This window comes from Neophocaena asiaeorientalis, unplaced genomic scaffold (genome assembly GCF_003031525.2).
Source record: "Neophocaena asiaeorientalis asiaeorientalis breed wild unplaced genomic scaffold, Neophocaena_asiaeorientalis_V1.1 scaffold49, whole genome shotgun sequence".
NCBI lineage: Eukaryota > Metazoa > Chordata > Mammalia > Artiodactyla > Phocoenidae > Neophocaena > Neophocaena asiaeorientalis.
The window spans coordinates 6,555,861-6,564,822 of NW_020172456.1; the positions used below are offsets into that span (position 1 = coordinate 6,555,861).

The window sequence follows — 8,962 nt, forward strand, 5'->3', positions numbered from 1 at the left end:
GGTTAAGAATCCACCTGCCAATGCAGGGGACATGGGTTTGAGCCCTGGTCCGGGAAGATCCCACATGCCATGGAGCAACTAAGCCCACGAGGCACAACTACTGAGCCCGTGCACCTAGAGCCCGTGCTGTGCACAAGAGAAGCCACAGCAACAAGAAGCCTGTGCACTGCAACGAAGAGTAGGCCCCGCTCGCCACAACTAGAGAAAAGCCCGCGCGCAGCCACAAAGACCCAATGCAGCCAAAAATAAAATAAATTAAAAAAAGAAACAATCACCATTCATTTCAAAAAAAAAAAAGAAAGTGAAAGGACAACCCACAGAATGGGAGAAAATATTTTTAAATCGTACATTTGATAAGGATCTAGTATCCAGAATATATAAACTCAACAAGAAAAAAATAACTCAATTAAAAAATAAGGAAAAAAATCTGAAGACATTTCTTCAAAGATATACAAATGGCCACTTAGAACACGAAAAGATGCTCATCATTAGTCAATAGGTAGATGAAAATAAAAACCACAATAAGATACCACTTTATACCTACCAGGATTGTTATAATAAAAAAAAAACCTAAAAAAAATAACAAGTATTGGTGAGAATGTGGAGATATTGGAACTCTCATACACTGCTGGTGGGAACGCAAACGCTGCAGCCACTTTGGAAAACAGTTTGGCAGTTCCTCAAAAGGTTCGACATAGAGTTACCATATGACCTAGCAAAATCCAGCAGAAATGAAAACATATGGCCATATAAAAATCTGGACAGTAATATTCATAGCAGCATTATTCATAATTGCCCCAAAGTGTAAACAATCCAAATTTCCATCAACTGATGACTCAATAAACAAAATACAGCACATCCATATAACAGAATGTTATTCAGCCATAAAAAGAATGTAGTACTGAGGCATGCTACAATGTGGATGAACCTTGAAAACACTATGCTAAATAAAAGAAGTGGGACACAAAAGGCCACACACTGTATTATCTATTTGATGTATATGAAATCTCCAGAATAGGCAAATCCAGAGGGAGAAAGAGAGAAATGGTTTTCCAGGTGCTAAAGGAAGAGGGGTTACAGAAGAGGGAGTATAAAGGTTCAGGTCCTTTTTTTATAGCTTCTCGAAAGTCTACTTTTCTGTTATGAATAATTGCTTTTTCCAGTTACCCCACATGAGTTGATAAAGACTCTGATTAAATTGTTTTATGTTTCCAAGAATAACTGTTATATCTTTTTATTATCTAGGTGGTAGCTTAGAAAAATTTTTATAGAATTTTAAATGATTTATGGTGTTCCATGTGTTCTAGTTTATGTTTTTCTAGGCAACATTCCACCAAATTACTAGCTTTCCAAAGGCTGTAGTACCATTTATAGTACTTTAGTATGACAACAGTTTAAAAAAATTTTTTTAAATTTAAGTATAGTTGATTTATAACGTGTTAATTTCTGCCATACAGCAAAATGATTCAGTTACACATATATATTCTTTTTTAAATATCCTTTTCAATTATGGTTTATCATAGGATATTGAATATACTTCTCCGTGCTATACAGTAGGATCCTGTTGTTTATCCATCCATTCTATATATGACAGCTTACACCTGCTAACCCCAACCTCCCCCCGCCCCTCCCCCCTGGCAACCACAAGTCTGTACTCTATGAGTATGACAGCAGTTTTGTTTTAAAGCCAGAATCAAGTTGAATGTGACTCTAAACTAAAATTTATGCTTTGTTCATTTGTAAAACATGGATATATTGGTGTCATATTTCCTTTATTCTGTTTGATTATACACTTGTTGAAAGGTAAATTTACAGATCAAATGATGAAACTTCATGTTTCAGTAAAAGTTTTTTCAAGAAAAGAAAACTTGTCTTTTTATTTAAAGCTTCATGGGATAGAATTTATATTTAATCAAAATGACTAGATAGGATCCTTTTGCAGAGTCAGTCTAAAAGAAGCTAAATGGAATTGGTAGATCTTTTGGTTTTTGATATCTACTTTACTATAGGACTCCCAAGCAGGTACAGTACATTAATATGAAATACTTTGAAACCCATAATCTTAAAAAAAAAAAAAAGTGTGGGAGTTATACAAAAAGATCATATATCACTAGGTAGGAAGTTGAAATGACTGGCTGTGTAATATTTTTTAAAACCTTCATTTTGGATCAGCATACATATCCTTCCATTTTTCTCCCCTATTTTCAGTAGCATTCCATTTTGATGTTTAGCATAGCAAGCCAGAATAAAGTTTTATAATTCAGCAATCCTGAATTCTGAGTCATATTAAGATAAAAATGGAAATGAGACATGTACTGAGGAAAATTAATTTTCTTATTCTGTAATGTCTAATTCATCTTCTTCTTGCTGATCCCCTTAGTCCACAAGTGGACACCTGTCCTGTTGCAGACACTTAGCTAAAAAAATCTCTGAAAAGGCAACTTTGAATTTGCTCTTACAATATACAAGTGAGATGGATAATCGGGTGAATACCTAGAGCTTCTGAAAACCTCAGATCTTCTCATCAATCTTTTGTATATTTTGGTAGGCACCAGTGTATACCTCTGAAGCTTTGCTCTGAAATAGCATTTCAGTAGTGATAAATTCTGAAAATACAGTCCTTTACTTTCTGCTTTTCAAAACTGCCAGCAGTTTCCTCCAGATGAGCGTTGTTTGCACAGCATCCAGGGTAGCTCTCTGTAAGTGGGTTCGCCATGAAATAACAGGTCCAGCGGATGGGTGTGCTCACTTGTCCTTTCTACTTCAGGTAGCTGCTTAGCTTCTCCATTCCTTGATGTTGATGTCGCTGTGAGGTCATCCCGTTTCATTTCTACAATGGTTCCTTCGGCCGCAAGTCTCAACTGTGGTGGCACACCGATAATCCTTAAGTTCGGCACACTCCTCAGAGGTTTTTCCGGCCCTTGCTCAAATCTGGGGTCTCTGCGGAGACCCTCTCGCAGGAGAGTCGGCTCTGCCTCCCAGCCGGGCAGTTTTCTGCGCAGGCGAGCCGAAGACTTGGCACAGCTCTCCAAACTGCTTCCAGTTTGAGCGGCCCAGTTTCCGGGTACCGCTTCCTTCCCCTCCCACAAGACGCCCTTCTGGGCCTGGCCGCCAAGTTCCGCCGGTGCCACCCAGAAAAGGCCCGGCCTGGGGGCCTCAGGCTTGTGGGGTGGCGGGCAGCCTCCCTCCCGGCCTCTGTGAGAGTGGGCCCGGTCTCGGCTGCGGCCCACAGCCGAAATTCAGCACGGAGCGGAGGTTCCACTGCTCGCACCCGAGCAGCCGCCTCAACATCCTGCCGAGCACGTGGCCCGTGGCCCCGGGCCTGGAGCCTAACAATGCCTCGGCCTAGGCCGCGCCGGGGCCACAGTGCTTATTTTTGGGGTGATGAAATGTTCTGGAATAAGATGGTCGCACGACCTTGCGAATATTCTACAAAACCTGCCAAACCGTACACCGTAAAACGGAGAATTTTATGGTATGTGAATTATATCCCCCAAACAAAAAAAGATTTTCTACTACAGCAGTACTATACCATTTATGAGTGAGGCACATCCTAAATATCCAGAGACAGGTTCATGGGGATTACAGAGGATACTGGACTGCATCGTGGAAAACGCTAACACCACTGGTTTGAAAAGCCCTACGCAAAATGGCCTCCACAGGGGGCTTGCCGTGGCCACCCTGCGTCGGCGTTTATTTAAAACTCTACCTCACAAATGAGGAAACGGAAGCTTAGAGGGCCAAGCATGGTGCCCAGAAAGACACACTGCGTGGGGGAAACGGCATTCCACCCCTGCTGGTCCGGCCCCAGGACGCCACCTCAACTACAATCTCCACCGTTATTTAAAACTGGAGTGTGGGGCTCTGGACTTTTGTCTCCTCCAGGAAGCAGTGGCCTCAGTCTTCTTTCCTTTGGGCTGTTTCTGCGTCTGCCAAGGTCTGTGGACCACACCACGCCCGTCCAGGGGGACGGGGTGTCATGGTTTCTAAGGATAACTGGGGAGACGACGAGGCTTCCTGGACACGGCGAGTGGAAGGCGTGGCTTTGTCGCTACCGTAACTCGGTGTGGAGGTTACCTCGGGAAGCTTGGGTTCATCCCACGGCTCTGTCACTTTACTAGTTCGCGAGTTACCTCGGGTAAGCAACAACCTCACTAGGGCTCTTCTGCGTCTGACGGAGGCATTACACTACCACCTACCTCACTGGGCTGGTGTATGGAAAGCTTAGTTAATGCCTGTAAAGCAGTTGGCAGTGCCTAAGCACTCACGAGGCGCTTGCGTTAGCTGTTATGCTGACCTGTTTGAAAAAATCAACCTCAACCTCAACTTTCAGGTAAGCCGCCACCAAGGGCCCGCAGTCCAGCCACTGGCAGGTGTTGGGTGGCAACTTCACATCAGGATTTAGAAAAACGCTCCTTCAGGGCGGACACGGAGCGGTGACACTCGGGGTCCCCCTCCCCCCGTCTTTACGGCGGCAGATCCGACAAGACGCGCGAGCTCCACCCGCCCACCAATTCCTCCCTCACAGCCGGAGCTCGCCGGCCCAACCAGCCACCCACGCCAGGGTCGTGCCGGCGTTCCACGTGCTCGGCTCCTCCCCGCCCCTTTCTCGGGCCTTCCCCCGACCCCCATCCCACCCCGAGCTCTGTCGGGGTAGCAGCAGCCGCCCCTGGACCGACGCCAACAGTACTTCAGTCAGCGTAGACTTACTTCATCAGAGCGGCCTTTCCGGCTCTCCCTTGGGCGCAGGATCGGCAAGAGTGGGAGCGAAGCGTAGAAGGACGCGGAAAGACCGAGGTCTAGAATCTGCCAGTAAGTTGTGTCCGTTCTCGCGTTGTCTCAGCGGATAGGGCCATGGCGGCCACCCCTTCCTTCTCAGTGGACGCGTTTTCTGACTGTCTACGCCAATGGGGCGGATCTTAGAGAGGGGGAAGGGATTGGGAGCTCGGCTCCGCCCAGGCCTGGTGACGATGCAGCGAGTCGGCTGCAGGCTTGCTTGGGCTTGGCGCGTTTGGGGCGGGGCCGGGCTTGAGGGCAGGGCCGGGGCGGGGCCGGAGGCTGAGTTCGGACCCCGGGAGCTCCGATGCTACCTCTTCTCTAGCGGTGGGAACCCCACCCAGCACCGGGTATTTTCTGTGTCCAACCCGGTTGACAGGGAAGCCCTCTCGCCGCTGAAGATCCCTACCTTTAAAACTGTTACTTAGAGACGAGGAAAGATTGTGTTGTGGAAAGGTCGAGGGAGGCTCTGAGATGAGTGTGAGGAAAGAGCAACGCGTGTTGAACTGGTGGTGACGTGTTTGGTTGTGACCTCTGGTAGCTGAGGCTGCTCACCCTAGATCTGCGTGGCTCCAAGGTGCAGAGGAGCATGCCCTGAACTTCAGTCAGGAGGCGTTAGTTCTAGATCTAGTTCTGGTTCCTTCTTGCTGTGTGACCTAGGGCGAGTCTCTTCCCTTTCTGTGCCTTGATTTTTTTTTTTTAATTTTTTAATTAATTTATTTATTTTTGGCTGTGTTGGGTCTTTCTCTAGTTGCGGCGAGCGGGGGCCACTCTTCATCGCGGTGCGCGGGCCTGTTACTGTCGCGGCCTCTCTTGTTGCGGAGCACAAGCTCCAGACGCACAGGCTCAGTAGTTGTGGCTCATGGGCCTAGTTGCTCCGCGGCATGTGAGATCTTCCCAGACCAGGGCTCGAACCCGTGTCCCCTGCATTGGCAGGCAGATTCTCAACCACTGCGCCACCAGGGAAGCCTCTGTGCCTTGATTTCTTCTGTTGAAACAAGGAAGTTGATCTAACGTTCTGATGTTCTTGCCAGTGCAAAGTTTTGTTCATACCACTGATACTTCCAGAATGGTCTCTTTGTGCTGTGCCTGTTCTAGGTATCAGTTGACAGCTGTCAGATCTAAAAGAAAAATGTAAGTCTGTGAAGGGCTCTTGACCAGAAGTGACAGTTTGCTTTTTTTTTTTAAATCTAGATCTGGTTTATTTTTATTTTTGTTGAAGTATAGTTCATTTACAAGGTATTAGTTTCTGGTATACAGCAAAGTGATTCAGTTATACATATATATATATTCTTTTTCCTGTTCTTTTCCATTATGCTTTATTATGGGATATTGTCTATAGTGCCCTGTGCTATGCAGTAGGACCTTGTTGTTTATCCATTCTATTTATACTCTGCTAACCCCAACCTCCCACTCCATCCCTCCCTCACCCACCTTCCCCTTTGCAACCACAGGTCTGTTCTCTATGCAGAAGTCACAGTTCTGTGAGGAGAGCTGGGTTCAAATGGGCCAGGCTTGGTTGTTGCCACGAGCAGGCCTGGCACACCATGTGCCCTGTTAACCCAGGGCCCTGTGAGTGGCTAGACCCATTAGAAAATAGGTTGTGGGGTTTATCAGTTGTACCTGTGTGTGAAAGCATTTCAGTAAATAACAAGGAAAGTAGGATTCCGTCTCTAAAGGGTTTTGTATAAGAAAGGGTGTGGAGTGGGAAGAGGTGATGAGGGTAAGGAGGGAAGTGAGTATAGTCAGAATAAAGGACAGCTTCTTGAAGCTTGAGCTGCCTGGAAGAGAGAGCAGAGAGAGAAATCCTAAGCTGAACAAACAAGCTGACTGGAAGCCTGTTCATGGAGTAGTGAAGCATTCGTTTTGGCTGGATGGGTAGGGAGTCTTGGAAGCAAAACTGGCAGAATAGGTTGGGTCAAATGTCAAGGGTAAGGAGCTGGCAGAGGGAGCCTCTGAAGGTTTGAGAGTTGGGGAGTGATAAGACTAGAGCTGTGGTTTAGGGAAATCACCTGGGCAGCACTGTAGAAGAAACTAGAGAGGAAAGATTGTGGAAGGCAGCTGGAAGCTTCCTTAGAAGCTTAGTGCAGCTACCGTGCCTGCAAAAGATAGTCAGGGTTGAAACATAGTGGTGGCAGCTGGGATGGAAGGGAAGGGTAGAGTCGAGACATTTCAGAGGAAGGAGAACCTGTAAGACTTGAACACTGTGTCAGAAGTCAAAAGGATTCCAAGCTGAAGAGCCAGGGTCACGGGAGGAAGTCAGAAGGAGTTGGCTTGGGGCTTGCTGAGTGAATGAATGGCAAACAGCCAGCCAGAGGGGTCTCTTGAGTGTTCACTGAGGGAACCGGGTATAGGCACAGGATATGCCTTGGGGACCTGCAGCAGGCATGCCAAGAGAAAAGATTAAAGAATATTTGCAAATCAATGCACAAAGGAAGCTTGACCTTGGGCAAGTCTTTTGGCACCTCTGAACCTCAATTTCCTCATAGGTAAAATGAGGATAATGATACCTGCTGAAGCGGGTTTTTTCCCCAAATATATATATAATATTTAAATATATGTATTTATTTTATTGAAGTGTAGTTGATTTACAATGTGTTAATTTCTGCTCTACAGCAGAGTAATTCAGTTAGACATATATATATTCTTTTTAATATTCTTTTCCATTATGGCCTATCACAGGATATTGAATACAGTTTCCTGTGCTCTACAGTGGGACCTTGTTTATTGAAGAGAGTGGTTGTGAGGAGTAAATGCAGTGACCATAAAGCACCTCACTGCTTGGTCTACACTCCCATGGGCTGGGCACCCTTTATTATGTGGATGGCTTGATATGTAAATAGTGCATATTATCAAAAGTGAGAATAATTTCTTTTTTTCACTTTATCTCCAGAATTTGAAGCCAAGGCAAATATGTTTTTCTTTGAAACGGCACGAATCAGCATTAACTTTGACTACATTAAAAAAACACACAATACTTTTTATAGTCCTTGTCATGTGCCACCTATTTTCTAAGCCCTTTCCATATATTGTTCTTTTAATTACAGCAACCCTGTGAGGCAGGTACTATTAATATCACCACTTTACTGATGAATTGAGTCACAGAGAGGTTAAGTAACTTGCTCAAGCTAGTGAGTGGCAGAGCCAAGATTCAAACCCAGGTAGTTTCCAGAGTTTGAGCTCTCCAGGCGAAAACTATCATAATGAAAGTCGAAAGACATACTCCAATTTGGTATAAAATATCTACAGCTTGTATCACAGAAAAGGCTAATTTTCCTAAAACATAAAGTGCTTCTACAAATAAACTCAATAGAAAAAGGAGCCGCGGCTATACCAACTATGCAGAAAAGGAAGTCAACATGAAAGGGTGCTCAACCTCACTCAGTGTAAGGAAAATATAGTTTAAAACTCCTCTGACATATCCTTTTTCATAACCAGATAGGCAAAATCCAAAAGTTTGTTAGTATTCAGTGAAGCTCTCATACAAGCTCTAAGGGAGACAATTTGGCAATATATCAGTTTTTATCAAAACTAAAAATGCATATACCTTTGACCTAGCAGTCAGACTACTAGGAATTCATCCTAAAAATATAGTTGCTTATGTGCAAAATAACTTAGGTACATGGAACATCGTGTAATAGCGAAAGTTTGGAAGCCATCTTAGTGTCCATTAGTTAAAGACTAGTTAAAAAAGTAATGGTACATTCATTCAGTGGAATACTGTGTACTTAAAAAAAAAAAAAGGAGGCTCTTTATATACTAATGTAAAATTACCTCCAAGATAGATTCTTGGTGAAAAAAGGAAGGTGAAGAACAGTACATAAAATATTACATAGGGTAGGCTTCCCTTGTGGTGCAGTGGTTGGGAGTCTGCCTGTCAATGCAGGGGACACGGGTTCAAGCCCTGGTCTGGGAAGATCCCACATGCCTCAGAGCAATTAAGCCCGTGTGCCACAACTACTGAGCCTGTGCTATAGAGCCCGCACACCACAGCTACTGAAGCCCACGTGCCTAGAGCCCGTGCTCTGAAACAAGAGAAGCCACTGCAATGAGAAGCCCACACACCACAACAAAGAGTAGCCCCCGCTCGCAGCAACTAGAGAAAGCCCACGCGCAGCAACAAAGACCCAACACAGCCATAAATAAATAAAAATTAAAAAAAAAATTACATAGGGTGAAAAATATG

At 44.9% G+C, this 8,962-nt stretch overlaps 1 protein-coding gene and 1 pseudogene across 2 annotated transcripts in view; both read right to left on the minus strand.

Moving 5' to 3' along the window:
* DCAF4 (DDB1 and CUL4 associated factor 4) overlaps positions 1-4,878 on the minus strand; it is a 30,405-nt gene extending 25,527 nt beyond the window's left edge. For both annotated transcript variants that reach the window (XM_024737815.1, XM_024737816.1), the window contains exon 1: positions 4,711-4,878. The gene's annotated coding sequence lies outside the window, so the exon portion shown is untranslated. The remainder of the gene's footprint in view (positions 1-4,710) is intronic.
* LOC112394857 (protein FAM92A-like) lies at positions 2,335-3,291 on the minus strand (annotated as a pseudogene).
* Positions 4,879-8,962: the final 4,084 nt, after the last annotated feature.